The sequence below is a fragment of the Cricetulus griseus genome (assembly GCF_003668045.3).
Source record: "Cricetulus griseus strain 17A/GY chromosome 1 unlocalized genomic scaffold, alternate assembly CriGri-PICRH-1.0 chr1_0, whole genome shotgun sequence".
NCBI lineage: Eukaryota > Metazoa > Chordata > Mammalia > Rodentia > Cricetidae > Cricetulus > Cricetulus griseus.
This window is the reverse complement of record NW_023276806.1, coordinates 168613555-168631969: the sequence shown is the minus strand read 5'-3', so window position 1 is coordinate 168631969 and position 18415 is coordinate 168613555. Positions and strand designations below refer to the sequence as shown.

The 18415-nt window shown below is 36.1% G+C and overlaps 1 non-coding gene across 1 annotated transcript; it reads left to right on the top strand.

The window, feature by feature from the left end:
- Positions 1–423: 423 nt before the first annotated feature.
- Positions 424–584, top strand: LOC113833331. Its single transcript, XR_003480970.1, has one exon. It is a non-coding gene; the product is annotated as a U1 spliceosomal RNA (small nuclear RNA).
- The last annotated feature ends 17831 nt before the right edge of the window (positions 585–18415 follow it).

The window sequence follows — 18415 nt, the reverse complement described above, 5'->3', positions numbered from 1 at the left end:
TTAAACTTTCCCTCTCCTTCCTCCCAGTCTCTGGTAGAGACTATTTCACACTCAGTTTCTGAGGTAATTTCATCTGATTCCAAATAGGAATGACATCATTTCCCTGGATTATTTCATATAACATAATGATCTCAATTTCATCTATATGGGCACAAATGACATAACTTCATTTCTTATGAGTGGTTAGTGTTACATTCTGTGTGTGTGTGTGTGTGTGTGTGTGTGTGTGTGTGTGTGTGTGTGTGTGTGTGATCTCTAGTTTTACTTCCACTTTTCATACTCATTTTTTCAGTATTACCAATTTTTATACTATTGTCTTAGTTTCATTTCCTACTACTCCTGTAAAAGTGACCACAAGCATAGTGACTTACAGCACACATTCATTATCTTACAGCTCTAGATGCATGAGGCCTAAAATATGCCTCACTTTCCTGACACAAAACACACTGACATCAAGAAGGTTATTTTCACAGGGTAAGATTTATCCATTGCACTCCCAATGTATTGACCTCTGTGATTTCCCCAAATTTGGGACATTTGACTGTGTCGTTTTGGTATTAAGGGATTACATTCACTCTCCCTCAATTAAAAACAAACAACAAACAAACAAAAGAAAAATCATTCAGTTCAAACTCCACCAAGAGTCTGTTAAGGCTGGACTCCAGGGAGGAGCATTTTCCTTGCTTTCTCCAGATGGTAGAGGCTGCCTGCCCACTTTGGTTTGTGGTAACTTCCTTCATCATCCAAACCAGCAGAGAGATTTGCCAAAACTCTTTTGGACTCTGACATCCACACTCACTTGCACTTTTATTTTACAGGACCCTAGTGGTTATACTGACTGACCTCAACAGGATACCCAAGACAACCTCTAATTTAAAGTCAGCCAACGAGCAAAGCTAAATCCATTTGGAAGCTTGTTTCTCTTTGTCATGTAATAAGATATATTCACAGATTCTGAGGTTTAAAATTTGTACACTTTTTATTTTGGGTATTCTGCCTACCATAACAATTTTCAAGTCTACATACTGTAAGAGTCTGAGCAAGTTTCACTTTTGTCTCTGTGTACTACTTTTCTCAATTTTAAGATTAATAAAAAATTTTACCTTATTTTATTACTTACACACTTTTATACAGATACTTTAAATTATTGAGTCAAAGGTAAAATTATAAGCATTTCTAGTTTTGCATTTGAACTCTAGGTAATAGTGATTAGGATCATGAATTATTCAAATTCATAATTTCAACATCCAATGCATGTAATTATTCAGTTGTTTCTTTCTGTACCGAAACACACACATATATGTCTTTCGGGAAGATTTACCATGATGCCTTCCAACATTTTTGAAAGATTTGTTTCATAGGGAAAAGAGTGATAACTTTTCTGTGTAGAATATCTCAAGGCCATGGACAGATCCACACTTCTTTGGGAGGTCTGCGTATGTCTTACTAAAACCATTTCCATTCTTAAAACATTGTAACACAAACATAAACTTGGATGGGGACAGATAGGACATATGACAATTGGAAAAATGAATGAGTGAAAGAATTATGTTGCAAAGTATCTCAAATTTTTCCTAATGGCTACTGAGAAAATACTACAGATAACTTGGAATTTGCATTCAATGCCAGAAATCAAGGCAGAGAACTTAACTGGAGACAAATCATATATTCATTTGTTATCTACTAGTCACAGATTTTTTTCTATAATTATGATACCAATTTACATCTGATTAAATTAAATCGGAATTGATCAAGTAGCATCCACTGATGCATGCATACATTTATTTTTATTCATTCCATTATTTATTAATGCACTCTTCTATTACTGAGAATAGTGAGCATACAAAGTGGTTTCTCATTGTAATTTAGTACCTTTCATAATGATTTAAAATATTGTATGACTATCCATGTATGTATTCTTGTGCATTTCATTTGTGAATAACACATTCAAATCTTTGTTAATTGATATTAGATTGTCTACCTTTTGAACTATTTTTGACTTGCAGGATGTTTTTTGTATGTCTCCTAACTGTAAATCAGAAAAGTATTTTCCAAATACTTTAATATTTTCCATATAATTGTGGCTTTGCAATACACTTCCTTAATGATACCTGCTAATGCACAGAAGTTTATATCTTTTCTTTAAGATCACTTATTTCTAAAAATTATTTCTTTTATTTTTGAGATCGTTTCTCCATTCCTCCCTCCCTCTCTTGAAAACTCCTCATATATGTCTCCTTTCTTTCAAATTCCTGGTCTCTTTTGTCATTAATTATTTTTACATGCATACACTCACACACACACACACACACACACACACACACACACACACACACACACACACGTATATACACGCACACACATGTATATACATGCACACATATTCTTAAATGTAACCTGCTCAGGCTGTATGTTACTTGTATATTTGTACATTTTCAAGGCTGGTCATTTGGTATTGGATATCAACTGTTGTTATTTTCACCTCTTCTAATCTTAGAATCCCCTAGTTAACTGTAGTCTCATGGTCTTTGCCCTTTGCTTGTCAACTGTTGTTTTTGTTCAGCTCTTGCTTAGGCAGTCATATTGGTTAGTTGATGCTGCTTGTGAGATCATTAGGAGACAGTCTTATAGCAAAATCCTTGTTCTTCTGCTTGTTAAAATGTCGCCTCCTCTGTAAAGGATCCTTGAGCCTTAACTGTCAGAATTGTTTTCTCAATGTACCCACTGGAACTGGACTCCACAATTTTGTATTTTGATTGGCTCTGGTTTTCTAAGGAGGACAAATATTTGTGGATTTAAGAACAAATATTTACTATGCAGTTTGAGAGTATGCTGGTTTAGTAAAGTGGCAGTTATAGGTTCCTATGAAATGGCTAGCCCTGGGTAGTTGACTCTGTTCCTGATAACAGCAGGATTTCTCTTTTGTTGAGTAAATTACCATCAGGGTATGCTTGTTAGGTCATTGTGAACCCACATCTGAAGTACATGGTGTCTTCAATAATAAGAATTTATTCTTACACTTCTGAGGAGGAAGGAAGGGCAGTAGTAATAGACTGCAATGCTTTGGGAGTCTGTTGACAACCCTGACCAACAACTCATAAAAGAACTTCTTACAGCCTGGTGTTGGGCTTTTTGTAATAAAATGTTTGACTCTTGGGGGAACCATTGTCAGCCAAGATTAGAAATTTTCATTTAAACTGTATATGTATATTTACACATTTACACATAGACTTACATGTATTATAGGGGTTTATGTAGATAGTTAATAAGTATTTTTATGAATTTTTTCAGACATCCTTAAAAATCACTTTTTATATCATAATACATCTTAGCTTACTGGTATGTTACAATCATATTCCTTGTTTTGCTCTAAAAATCCACATTATTAATTAAATATATTAAGTATATTATCTATCTGAATGCCTTATATTTAATGAGTATATAGTTGCAGTTGATTTTCTTTTCATAATATCCAGTTATTTTCACCCTTTTTAGAAAGAAACTGTCTCTCTCTTGTTATGCTTTTCCTCATTCATCATAGAGAAAATATTTTCAGATGGTTGCCCTGGGTATTACAAATTATGTGTTATAAAAGTTTTGACTTTTATTTTCCTCTAAAATGTTTTAAAATTTTATCCAGGGATTTAAGTTGGCTGAACTCAAATTTTAAATTCTTATTTTCCCTTCAGTAAAAGACAGTTAAATCTCATATCAGCTAATTTAGCTTCTCTGAGATACTCCATGTCCTCCCAGGGTGCCAGGGTTGAACTAGAACTGTGGGACAAGTCCCCATACAGTATTTAGAAGTTTGAGTCTCTGGATTGCTTTGTCCTGGGACTTCATTCTGTGGCTTTCCAGTCAGTTTGGTTTTGAACTCTATCCTGTTCTTCAAGCCAAAAACTATTTTCCATGGAAACTATTATTAAAAGTCCTCCAGATAAAGACTGTAAAAAGTGGAGAATTCGTGCAATATTAATCTTTCTTTTCTTGAGATTATAATTTTTCCTGTGGGTATCTACTTGATTGTCCCTTACTCTCCAGTCTTTATGTAGCTCTTTTATGTATCTGCTAAGGGCTTTGGATATTATATATGTTGGTCATGGTCCAAATGAAAGTACACAACCATAGTCATTATAGAACTCTCACATTCACATTTTATATCTAGTGTACATAAATATTTGGCTCCTTAATTGAAAACATTGTGAAACAGTGTCAATAATATTGGTAATGGCATTACATAAAAAGTAATGTGTGGTGGTTTAAATGAGAAGTGTCCCTCTAGGTTTGGTTATTTGAACACTTTGTCTCTGGTTGGTGTGTGGGAAGAGTGTGGAACCTTTCAAAGTGAAGCATCCTGAAGGATCACATCACTGTGGACTTTGAGACTACATAGCCTCACCCAACTTCCAGTTCATTCTCTCTCTACTTTACATTTGAGGTTGAAGGTGTTATAACTGATCCCCCTGCTTCTTCACTAACACTATAGATACATATTTAAAAAAGCAAATTGACTCTGATTTATACCACAGCTATCACATGCCAGTAGCTCTTCTGATAAAGGAGGGACTTCATATCCACTATCTCAGGGTTAGGTTTTGTGTGGATTAAGCTTTTCCATGTCTTGGGAAACTGTCACAATTACTGTGAGTTCATATGTGCACCTGCCATGTTGTATCCAGAAAATTCTTAGAAAAATATTATAGCTGGCATTTGTAATGATTTAAAACCTGAGAGGTTATGAAACTAAAATGTTTCAAAGTGAAAATAACTGAATTCAAATAAATAAAATGCAAATTAGAACAGGAGTTGTCAAAATTAAATTAACTGTAAGTACAAATAAAAGGACAAAGCTATATATAAGGATATAACAAAGTAAAGGCTGATCACAAGCACTTAAAACATGTGAAATCTCTGTACTAAAACTGAATGATAATTATAATGTAATTAACCACAGTGTAAGTTCAGAAGATATGCATCACAAGAAATGAGAAATAGTCTATTCAGACGTGGGTGGATGGCACTCAAAATACAACGCTTCAAAGAACTGCAATTTGAAATTTGATATGGTATAACTGGAAGAATATCATCTGACATCATTGAATTCTAAATTTCATCATGTTTATACCATATTTCTTTTCATATAGATATATATATTAAATAAAAACAGACCTTTTAAAGGTTTTCTATGAGAACTTCTGGTTCATATATATTTGAAATGGAGTTACAATGTACTTTAATGTTTCTTCCAGTGACCTTAAAGAAGTCATCATTCCAATCCTTGGGGAACTCCATGGAATTTTCTATCTTGAACTTGTAACAGTCAGTAAACTTAGTCAATAATAAAAACAATAAAAGGAAAAGTGTTCAATTTTAAAAGACCTTAGTGAGACTTGGCTCCCACATACAAAAAGAAGTCTTAGCATTTACATGTGTTCTTAAATTTTTCAAGTTACACTGGCTAACTTTGATTTATGTTCATATCTTGGATTCCATTATCTAGAGTAGATAAACTGTGTAAAAAATGATTGTACTTCATTCTCCATCATGATTCTTAGATAAGAAAGACCATCAGAGAAAATTCACATTTTCATTCTCTTCAGTTATTGAAAGTCCATATTCATTTTCCACTGATTCATACTAAGAATTAAACTTTGTCTATTTTTTCCATTTTTATTGATCACATTCTTAATAGCAATATGCATTGCATTTGATGATTTCTCATAATTATTCTCTGACAGAGGTCAGGGGTGGTAGAAAGCTTATGCTGTGCCTGCATATGATTTGACTTGTTACTTTTCACATGACAGGATAATCAAAATTCCCCACAGTTTTATTCTGCATCGCACATGAGTCTCCAGAAGAATGGTTCTATTGACAGTTTTGGGAAGGATAAGTAATGTGTCAGCATTGAGGCAGACAATGGCCTTCACAAAAAGAAAAAAAGAAAAGAAAACATAATTCCTCAAAAGGAAAGAGAATCAAGAACAGTCTTAATAACACAGAAAGTATAATTATGGACTTTCAAGGTAGCTCAGAGAGTAAAACGTTTGCTCTGCTTGTGTCAACACATAATTCTGAAACCCAGAGCCTGTACAAGTACCAGATATTGTTAAATGTATTGTTCCTTCTACAAAGAGCATCCTAATCTCTACAGAGAGATGGGAGAGAGAGACAAGGGATGCTGAATGTCATGGGATAATTATCCTTCTTTACACAGCAATGTACAACAGATGGACCATCTCAAACAAGGTGGAAGGTGCAGACAAACACTTGATGTCATCTTCCGACATCCACATGTGCCCATGTACTCATGTACAAACACACAGACTAATTGTAAGTCAGTCATTGTTAAACTGTCTGTACTAACTACACCCTCTGAGCCAGTCTAATAAGACATAAATTAATATATACGTCCATTGTAATGTTTCTGTTCCTCTAAAGAACCTTGACTAATTCACCATGAAAGTTTCATATTATGTTAAAATATATAAAATACTTACCCTAGTAGCTCCTGTATTACTACTATAGTAGATATTTGAACTCATTAAATGGGAATGAATAACCCAAAGCTTAAAAATACTACTAATAATAATAGAAAAATTAACTATTTAATTACCAATATTCCCTAGGTCAGTGGTTCTCAACCTTCCTAATGCTGTGATCCTTTAGTACAGTTTCTCAAGTTGTGATGGGACCCCCAAATGGGTTTCTACCCACAGGTTGAGAATCACTGTTCTGGTTTATCCATACTTGATATTTAAAACAAAGAGTGAGAAATGAACCATTTCAAATTTAACAAAAGGCTTTTTAAAAAGAAATGTGTCTGCCTAGAGAGAGAGGGAAGAAAATATGTGCAAATCTCTCTCATTTCCAACTTAACACAATTTTTTGAAGATTCAGATTACATCAAAACTCCCCAAAAAGAAATTGCCCAATATTTAACAATTTCAAACTTTGTTTATCATTTTTCTTTAAAATAAAAAGTGACAATGTTCCAGTTTTCTTCCTTCTCCAAAGAAGCAAGAAATATAAATCAATAGTGTTTACTTTGTTCTGTATTTCACAAAACTCCCCAAAACAACAGTGTTTTCAAGGGCCATGACTATGCATGTTTGATAAACACAGAAAAACATTTCTTTTACTTGGTCAAAAAAAGGCAAATCTGAGTTATGAGCTATAGATTTACTAATTTTTAAGCTTTATTGCTTGGATTTATTGAAAAAAGATGAACTGACACATTGAAAAATTGCTCACATCAGTAAATTTAATAATTTATAGTAGCAACTTGGTGTTTTTAATGTAAATAAGTACTGAGGACTTAATTATGATTACAGGAAGTAGTTTAGAGTGCAAAGTTCTTTATTCAAATATCTAGTGAGGCTAAGCAGAAGGAATAAGAGCTGATGGTTAGGATCCTCAATTTTTTTCCTTTGTAGGTTTTTCTACTTTTTTAATATCAATAATTAAAACATTTCTTCCTTTATTTTGCCTTCCCTTTCCTCCCTTCCACTCCCCTCACTCCCCTTCTTCCTTTCCCTTTCCTTCCCTTCCCTACCCACAAACCCTCCATATCCCCCTGTTTGCTTTCTTTCAACTTCCTCTCCTCTTTTTCCATTAATGGTTCTTATATGCATACATGTATATGAACATATACACATACACACACAGAGACAGCCTGCACAGTCTGCAATGTTACTTGTCTTTTTAAAAATTATTTGTACAAAATTTCTTGCTAGCTCTGAGAAAAACCAAATGTTGGCATTTTTAAACAAATCATATGCTGAATATGTATTATATTTATATAATGTATAATTATAAGTACTATATAATATGTTTATTGATATATAACATATAAATTTATAACAACATATGATTAATAAATATATGTAATATATAAATAAAATATATAAGTATATATTCTATATATATATATATCCTAAAATTTTTATTAGTAATATTCAAATACCATTTTTGTTTTAAACTAATGAGCTCCAGTCAGCCAATTTTGCCCCGGTGAATTTACTTTCTTGTAACTACCTTGCCTAACAAAATACTATTGTACATTACAAATTATAACAGATTGACATCCTTATACATCTAGAAATTTTGCAGAGTAAAAACCTAAATGTCACTGTCAAGCGTGAAACTCTGTACAATGTCCAAGGCATGAACTAAATAGAAGTTCTCTGTATTATGGTGTAATTTGTAATTCTTTCAACTTGCAGAAAAATGTCATTTTTCTGCATTTCTTTCAACTTACAGAAAAATGTCCACAAGAAAATTCTGTAGAGAACACTTTTCCATATTCAAAGCTATTAAAATGAGATACGCACTTCTAGGTTTGGTTATATAAGATATAGATGAAGTCAGATGTGGTGCATAATATTCACTGTTTAATATTCAGAGTTTAGAGTCACCTAGAAGATACACCGGGAAGGGACATATCTATGAGTGAGTTTCAGGACAGAGAATGACTCTGGATAGCACTCACTGATGAGCTGAGTTCTTAAACTAAAAAAAGAAGAAAATAAAAACCAGAAGGTGAGTTGAGAAACCTCAATCCCTCTCTCTGACTCCTGACTTTGACACAATGTGATTAGCTGACACACACTTCCAACATAACACCTAGAGTTACCCTCACTGCCTTGCTTTCCCCACCATGATGGATTCAGGTGCCCAACTATGAGCAAAAGTTAATCCTATCTTCTTAAAGTTGTTGTTGTCAGATATATTGACACAGTTAGATGGAATTAACTAATGAATCAGGCATGATAATACACACTTACAATTCCAGCACTCAGGAATGGGATGCAAGAAGATTGGGAATTCAAGGACAACCTGTGGTAGATGACGTTGAGGACATACTGTGCCTAGATTTTAGGCTCTGTTTCAAGAAAGAAACAAATAACAAATAATAAAATCACAAGATGTGGCAGTTTGGGAAACTTTCCAGTGGATTTAAGGACAGTACTGCCAACCTAGACATAGCTTGGTTCACGTGGTTTCTGAGATATGTAGATCAAGTGAAATGAGCATAATGAAAAGCCAAGTGTCTAGGATGCTTTTTAAAAGCAAATGTACAAGATTGGGGAAGTACTGCTTAAATAGCAGGTACAGAATACAATCTGGTGAATGTGAGTCAAGCAGAAAAAATACAACCCAGGAAGTAAGGAGACCAAGAGAGCACATAGCACTGACAGCAGCAAATGAAGTCATTAGAGGTAGTTTATCCTGCAGTTCAGTCACCTCTTGCCCTGTGACAATCTGATGCTAATACTAAATATAATTTCAAACAATCTAAAAGTTACACCTTAGTTGAAACCCAAATGTATTCATTCATCTGTTTGTGCTCTACTATTTTGAGCACTACCATAGACACTAGGGATAATGAGAATGGAAAGAAAACTGTTCTCGTTCTTTTAAAGACTGACTAAAATATATAAACAGGAGCCAAAGAGAAGGCTCAGAGATTAAGAGCACTGGCATCTCTTCCAGAGGTCCTGAATTCAATTCTCAGCAACCACACGGTGGCTCACAGCCATCTATAGTGGGATCTGATACCCTTTCCTGGCATAATGGCATACATAAAGATAGAGCACTAATACATAAAATAAGTATTTTAAGATATATAAACAAATCCTGAGATGCCAGATAGTTAAAGTGCTGTGGGGCAAAAATTTGAGATGAGATCTAAATCTTGATGTTGGGAAGTCAAACATGGGCTATTGGCAATGTAGCATTTCTGTGGGGGCCAAGGGGGAAAAAAAGCAGGCAATTGATTCTTAAACAATTTTGCAGACCATGTTGGGTCAAGGCAGTGAGTGCCACTTGAGTCCAGAGATTTGTAGAGATGTCAAGCTCAGGAGACTGATGCTAATAGAATCTTATATGGAACTTGCTCAGTGACTTCAATGGTTCACGCATGGACACTGCACTAGAGTCTTTTTTGCAACAACCTCATGTACCAAACGCTGCTGTTGCTGTTTTAACATTTGCTTTTTATATTATGTGTGCATATTTTGCCTACATGCATTTATGTGTGCCACTTGCATATCCAATGTACATTAGATCACCTGGAACTGGAGTTACAGGAAATTTTGAGCTACTGTGTGTGTACTGAGAACTGAACTTGAGTGCTCTGGAAGAGCAGCAAGTGCTATTGACCACCAAGCCATATCTTCAGTCCTAAGCAGATACTGTTTTAACTTTCTTTTTCTTTTGATATTGGGTTTCTCTGTGGCTTTGGAGACTGTCCTAGAACTAGCTCTTGTAGACCAGACTGGTCTCGAACTCACAGAGATCCACCTGTCTCTGTCTCCTGAGTGCTAGGATTAAAGGCGTGCACAAACAACATCCAGCCCTGTTTTAACTTTCTTATTCTTTCAATGAGAAACAGAAGCTAAATGGAAGTTAACAACTTGTTCAGTTTCACACAATCACCATTGGACACTATTGCATTTAAACCTAAACACACCAGCATTAAACTGGTCTTAGTTCTTGCTCACATTACCTGTTATTTGACTTCCCCTCTCACTACAGATTTCTTTCTTTTGCCTTCTTCTTTCCATGTTAAGAATTGTTACATTGGACCTGGGTACATATTTTTTCCTATTTTAAAGCTGATCAGCAATTTTAATTTCATCAAAAACTCAGTTTCTCCACTGTCATGTGACAGAACACACATACACAAGTTCTGAGATTTAGGACATCAATGTCCTTGGAAATATGAGCAACTTGCTTATTCCACAGGTTGCCTATTCCAAATCTGTGCTCTCCATTTAGGTGCTCTGTCCTTACAAATAGAGCAAGGTCACAGATGGTTTCTGTTTGGATCACACAGACTAAGTTTCATATCCTCTACAATATTCTAGGGCACAAAGGTGATTAAAGCCAGACAAATTTTGGTTTCTGAAATGCGTTTTGATTATAGTCATAAACTCAACAGGTACTGAGCTGAAATGCAGAGTCAGGGGAAAACATCACGGGAATGGTATGGGATTTTGAACCATATGTAAAAATTTAACACAACTGATATTTATATGTAATAACACCATGCAGATATTCTTAATGAAAGAATCTTACAGTGTCTTCTCTCTCAACTGGCTTCATTTTTATTATCCTTGGTCAGATCCATTTTGGGGAGCTTTTTCTCAATCTTTTCCTTTGAATTCATTCTTTCTTCTACACAAAAAGTGTCAAATGGCTACACAAAAGTATCTGCTCAATGGCTTTTGTTCACCAAGAAATAGAGTAGCAGGTAATTCAGCAAATAATTAAGGTTGCTTTGTGCCATGATGATTTACCCCAGAAGTTGGGGTCATTTTCCTTTTTTCTAAACACTGAACAGTACCATATTACCCTTTTCTTGCTGTTCTCCAATCCTTCTCCTGCCTGTCCCTCCCTTCCACTCCAGAGTCCTATCCTCTCTCTCTTCCTGTGAATAGACTCAACACTTAATACAAGGCTCTCTGTGTGATATTAATAGTACTTTTGTTTATCTTTTCTGAACACAAACTCACTGTTGGTCTTACCCGTTTTCATGTAGTCTCTACTATATTTTATATATAGCAAGGAAAAAGTCTTTGGATGTGTTAAAAGAGAATTACATCATATTAAGATGCTTTTTTATTGAATCAGCACAGCAGTTTTCAAATGTTTCCAATATGCAATTCTTTCTTGACATTTTACTTAAAATTATATATATATGCAATGTGTTTTGATCTCATGTACCCCCATTGCATCCCCTCCAACTTCCCTCTGATGTACCACCCCACATTTCCATCACAACTTCATATGCTCTCTATTTTTAAATTTCCACTGAGCACATTTACTCTGTCCTGCATGCTTGTAGGTATGGGACTATCTACTAGAAGATGGGCAGTCTCACAGATTCTACATCCCATAACCTGACTCTCCCTCTCCTATAAGCCATCAATTGCCAGTAGGTCTCCAACTAAAGATTGGACTTCATGATGCCCTCCCATTACACACTGGAAATTTTTGTTGCCAAGTCCTGTGCATGCAGTCCCAACAGATGTGCATTCATAGGCACAGCATGTTTCTCTAATTCTTGCCTGGCTACCTTTGAATGTCTCTGTGCACCATTATCACAATAATTGTCATATTGGAAACAACTTCTGACCTCTTAACAGGAAGCTGAGTGGTCACTCCCAAGCCTTCCGTAGGTCCAGGCCACTAAAAACATCGCATGAATATCTTGGAGTCCTCGACTTTATTTCTTTTCAGGAAGGTTAAACATTCCTTGAAAGCAGAAAACATTTTATTATACCACTATCAATAAATGGCATACTCTTAATATATCCTGGCAAAAATCAATCACAGATACCTGAATTATAATAAGAGCATGCTATGTGAAATCTGATCTTTAATCATTTCTTTTTCTAATATACTGCATTTTATTGTGAACTATGGGAATGACTTTGGGTGGTAGATCTCTAAAACATATTCATCTTATATAACCAAAATTTTCAAATTCCTAGCATTCCTCTGTTTCTTTTCCTCTGTACTTTTGCAACACCACTCTACCCTCAGTTATGATGAGTTCTGCTGTTTTATGGATCTCCTATAAAAGGCCTTCATGATATTTGCCCTTTCATTCCTGGTTTGTTTCATATAACACAATGTCCAAAATTTATCCATGCTGCTATGCATTATAACATTTTGCTCTTTTCCTTTCAAAGGCTGAATGATATTATAAAGCGTTTGGTGCTATACTTTATTTTTTTTTCAAGACAGGATGCCTCTGTGTGGTTATAGCTATGTAGACCAAGCTGCATTTGAACTCCAAGATCAATCTGACACTGCCTCTTGAGTGATGTGAATAAAGGTGCATGCCACCATGCCTGGCAATATTATCTTTATTAATTCATCTGCAAAGGTAAATTAAGTTGTTTCAGTTGTTGACTATTATAAATAATACTGTAATGAGTATGGGCAAACACTGAGTCTTTATCTCTCCCTTTTATTAGTATACAAGGAAACAGTAGTAATGCGTGTGATTTTACAGCATATTCTCTTTCTAGTGTTCCATACTTTTTCTAACTCCAGACTTCAAATTCATATTTATGTTCTATGCAGGTCTAATTCATCAAACCACCAATAATGATCTATGGGCATTTGAACATTAAATCCTAACCACAGAACAAGAACCTTAATCAATATTAGTTAAACAGAATTTAATTCATTATGATGAATACATCCATGGTTCTTTTCTACTTGATTTTTTCATGTTTTGCTTAACTGGGATTATTGAAATAATATATGCAATTTGCTCCTAGCTTGTCACTTCTGAAATGATTGTTTTGATTTTAGACAACATAATAATTATTGCAAACACTATCATATTTTGAATTGGAACTTGCTGCATTTTAATTTCTATACATTCTTGCAAAGGTGACTAAGTCTAGTCACCACAAATGTAAAGCCACATTGGATTTTTAAATGTAGTGGTCAAGCAAATAAATCAAAAGGAAAAGTTGACTTATGTTACTGAAAAACTACACAGTTACCACATTCAAGTTTTTGTGCAAATCTGCACATCAATTACTCATGTGTGCCATGCCCATGTGGGCAACCTCAGAAGCTATGGGTTTCCTAAAATGCTAGGCAATGGTAAATAATAGAATTTGTAAGATAAAAAATAATCAAATATGAAGTTGTAAGCTTTTGATAGACCACAAGAATGTTTAAGTAGAAAAACAACATCTCACCATGCCGTTATTTCAGCCAGCTATGTGAATTTGCCATGAGCTGAGCCAGAGACCATGGATCCAATTCATCATTAGGAGAATGCAAGGCATGCATATTTTGGAGCCAAGAAAGTAGGATGGAGGGGAAAGGAACATCTGAATACTTGAGTAGTTTGTGGCAAACAAACCAACTGGACACATCTTGTCCTAATCATTGTCCAGTGAAAGAATCATGCCATTGATGTTGAGAATAAATGGTGAACTAATTCATTTGTCCTCACTTTAATGAAATTATTAAAACAACCATCAATAGCAGCCAATGGTTTTAGATTCAGAGAACTATAGACCAGAGAAATTATTAAGTCAGTGCAGAAGAATCAAAATAGTTTCCTACTCCTACTTAAAAACCATTTAACAAATAATAACCACAACTCTCTTAGGTCATATTATAGCTGCTTGGTAGATTACTTTAAAATTCTACCACAAGGGTTAAAGATTTCATATTCTCAATAAACATGAATTTCCAATTATATATCTAAAAGATGTATAAGTTACTTATTTGTCCAAGAGTGTAAACATACAAAGAAAGTCAGGAAACGATAAGGTAGTAGGATAGGCCAATATAATAACACACTTACAGAGTGGGGATGGCATTTAAAATAGTCTTTTTATTTACTGGGAGTGTCACAGAAGAGCCACTGGAAATGACATGTTATGCACTCATTTATTTATGAATGGGGTCTTATAACAGTTTTTATTATCAATCTGACAAAAGAACAAATAGACAAGGTTCTCCACCATCAAGCTTCAGGTGATATAGAAGAGGGAGAAAAAGTCTGTTGTTGCATGGTGGTGGTGGTAGAGGCCTTTAATCCCAGCACTTGGGAGGCAGAAGCAGGTTATCTCTGTGAGTTCAAGAGCAGCCTGATCTACAAGAGCTAGTTCCAAGATAGCCTCCAAAGCCACAGAGAAACCCTGTCTCAACAAACCAAAAAAATAAATAAACAAATCAATAGCTAAAAAGTGTGTTGTTCTGTAAAGTGTGTAATATGAGAGTGTGGAATGAGGCATGAGGCATATGAGGAAATAAAGAGGAAGTGGGGCAGGAGAGTTGTCACAAGATTCACATTTACCTAAGATGGACAGGAAGGAAGCATGGAAACAATTTTGAGTGGAGATTTATAAAAGTTTCCTGAATATTCCTGGGGATACACATTCAAATGTCTACTCATGTTGTGGGTAACACTGCTCAAACACCCATTGGGGAGAGGGTGAGAAGACACAGCACCAACAGCTCAGGAACTGGGAGTCAGTGAATGCAGAGGATGCTGCAGACTCATTTATTCTGGAAGTTAGGCCTGCCTTTATATCCCCTCCCAAGGCCCCATTGGCTCAGGTGACTGACTCTGCTGCATTGTCCTTTTCTCAATGGTGTCTCTGGGCAGGTTTCTCTTTGTCAGCAGTTTCTGGGCATAGAGGCAGGCTTCGCTCAGGGAAGAAGTACCTGCCTTGGATGCTCATGCAGGCTGGCCTGGTCACCTAGCCTGAGCACCTTCAGCTTGGGTAGGATGGCCTCAGTTTCTCTTACATACTCACCCCAAATAAAACTTCTAACAGGTAAAGGAAGAAATTCCACTCAGATCAGGTCTAGTAAAGCAGTGTATCTGGGCTACTCACAAGAACACAGAGAGGGTTTACTCACAGGTGTGTCTGTGATATTAAATTCCTACCCCAGCATAGTAGCAATTGCACAAAAGCTGCATTCCTGGAGCTGCATGCATCCCTTGCAACTAGTGGTAGTGTCTCTTTCCCCAGTTGCAACTGACTTGGAAAAGGGCTTGTTAATCTTGTAACTTTCAGGGGGTTCCTGATAGTTGTGAGTTCTGCCCACTCCCTGACTCTTCTAAGTTTCCTTGACTTTCTAGATGTTGGAGCCTTCCTGCAGGACACAAAGTTTCAACGAGGGGAGCTAAGGTATCCAGCCACAGAATAAGTATCATAGAATTCCAGGCAAAAGCAACACACAAAGCAAAGTTTGTCTCAGGATTATACAACAGGGCAGAGTTAAGTGCATCTGAAGCAGAGTTGAGAAGGGAGGGGAAGTAAAAACCAATTTCACAGAGGCAGTGGGAAGCCAGACTTTGTGTGACATTAAAGGGCATTTTGAAGGTCTGTGGTTCCCTTCTGGATATCAGGCTATGACTGTGTGTCACACTGATTTGACCCACAAATTAGTTTTCCACAGCTTGAGAAGGCATAGTAGGAATTACACCTAATCAGACTGATGCCTTTTTCCTTCTACCACTTGACCTCTAACAACTCTCCCTCAAGTCCCCATCCACACACAAACCCTTTCTGCCAAAGCACGCATGTGCTCATGCACCATTGCAGTGCAGAAATCCATCTGCCTACATCGATAGATAGTCCATAGCCCTGGAGGAGGTTTTCTCATTGATGGAACCTGTGATTTGCCCACGTGTCAAATCCACTCTTTAAGTGATCATGAGTCCCAGCTGGTTAAAATATAGCTCTCTCTTTTTGTTTAATGGCTCCCTCAGGTGGACAGTTAGGTAAGCAATCCATTCCATTCCTTCCTAGCTACTCAGGCCAATACCTGTTGTTAGAAATGAGTGATTTATTCCTCATATGAGAACTTAGAAGTCAAATCTACAGTCCTTAATCCTCTGGTACTTTGTACTCATATTCAAGATTCATTGAGACTCATTTCTGTAGTCTGCACACTTCCTTTCCACCAAGTCTGTGAATGACTACGTGCTTCACATGTGTTTCTAAGATGGGAGTAACTGGGACCCAAAAGAAGATACTCTTCCAGACAGAAATTCTTCAGGAGACTTCTTGTGCAAAGCTGTTCTACTTAGCTGCTTGCATTTCATAACACGGAAACAATTTGTAAATTCATTCATGTAACCAGAAATCCAATCAGGTAGACTCTTTGCAAATTGTAGTATAATAATTACATTATTTGCTAATGAGTTTTTTAAACTTTTTGAAATTTGAGCAGAGAATATTTGTAATGTTCTCTTCTTTTACCTTGGAAACACTATGGCATTTTCTGCATGTTTGACATTGGAAGATGTTCGAATTAATGTAGAAAAAAATTTTTAGAAGGGAGTCTGGAAATACCTCCCTCTTCCTTACCCCTCCACCAGCCTGACCTCTCCTGAACCCTACTCCTGCCCAAGGTCTGCATCACTCCAGGATCTCTCTGGGACTGTGGCTACATAGAGTGAACCTGCCTGCATAGATTGGACCTGCCCAGACAAGAAGGACCTCCCTGAGTCTGGAAATACCTCACTCTTCCTTTCCCCTCTGCCACCCCGACCTTTCCTGAGTGAGGAGACTACCTGGAGAGGCAAGACCATCCATAGCTGCAAATATTGAAGTCTTGGTCCACACACACCACTGGGGGGACAAGAGGCGATAGAGAGACTTCACCTTTATCCACTGGAACAAGAGATGGGAAAAAGGCAGAATAAGAACACACTCAATAGAAAGACCAATATGACACCACCAAAATCTAGGGATTCCACACTAGCAAGATCTGAAAAACACAAAACAGAAGAAGAAAAAGAGACAGACCTAAAATCTACTTTATGAAGATGTTCAAGACCCTTAAAGAGAAAACAAGAAAATCTCTTAAAGTAATAGAAGAAAAAACAAACAAAAATTTAAGAAATAAGTAATTCTCTTAAAGAATCTAAAGGAAAAAAAACAACCAAAGAAGTGAAGGAAGCACTGGAAACAGTTCAAGGCATGAAAGCTGAAATAGAAATAATAAAGAAAACACAGAATGAGGGGATGCTGGAAATACAAAGGTTGGATAAATGATCAGGATCTAAGGATGTGAGTATAACCAATAGAATACAAGAGATGGAAGACAGAATCTCAGTTGTTGAGGACTCGCTAGAAGATATACAGTCATCGACCAAAGAAAATCTCAAGACCAACAACTCTCTAACACAAAATATCCAGGAAATATGGGACACCGTGTAAAGGCCGAATCTAAGAATAATAGGTATAGAAGAAGGTGAAGAAATACAGCTCAAAGGTAAAGAAAACATAGTCAACAGAATCATATAAGAAAACTTCCCCAACCTCCAGAAGGATACGCCTATGAAAGTACAAGAAGCTTACAGAGCACCAAATAAACTGGACCACAAAAAAGAACTCCCCTCACCACATAATAATCGAAACACAAAACTTATAAAATAAAGAGAAAATATTAAGAGCAGCAAAGGAAAAAGGTCAAGTAACTTATAAAGGCAGACCTATCAGAATCACACCTGACTTCTCAATGGAAACGTTGAAAGCCAGAAGGTCCTGGATAGATGTTAAGGGAACATGAATGCCAACCCAGAATACTGTACCCAGCAAAGTTTTCAATCACTATAGATGGAGAAAACAAGATATTCCATGACAAAACCATATTTAAACAATACATATCCAAAAACCCACCACTACAGAAAGTCCTAGAGTGAAAACTCCAACCCAATGAAGATAACTACACTCACAAAAATATATGTAATAGATAATCCAACTTTACCAAAGAGGAAAAGAAACAGGAGGGCAAAATCCACACACAATGAGATCACCAACAATAAATCCAAAACAAAAAAGAACCAACAATCAATGGACATTAATATCCCTCAATGTCAATGGTCTTAACCTTGCCTATAAAAAGAAAC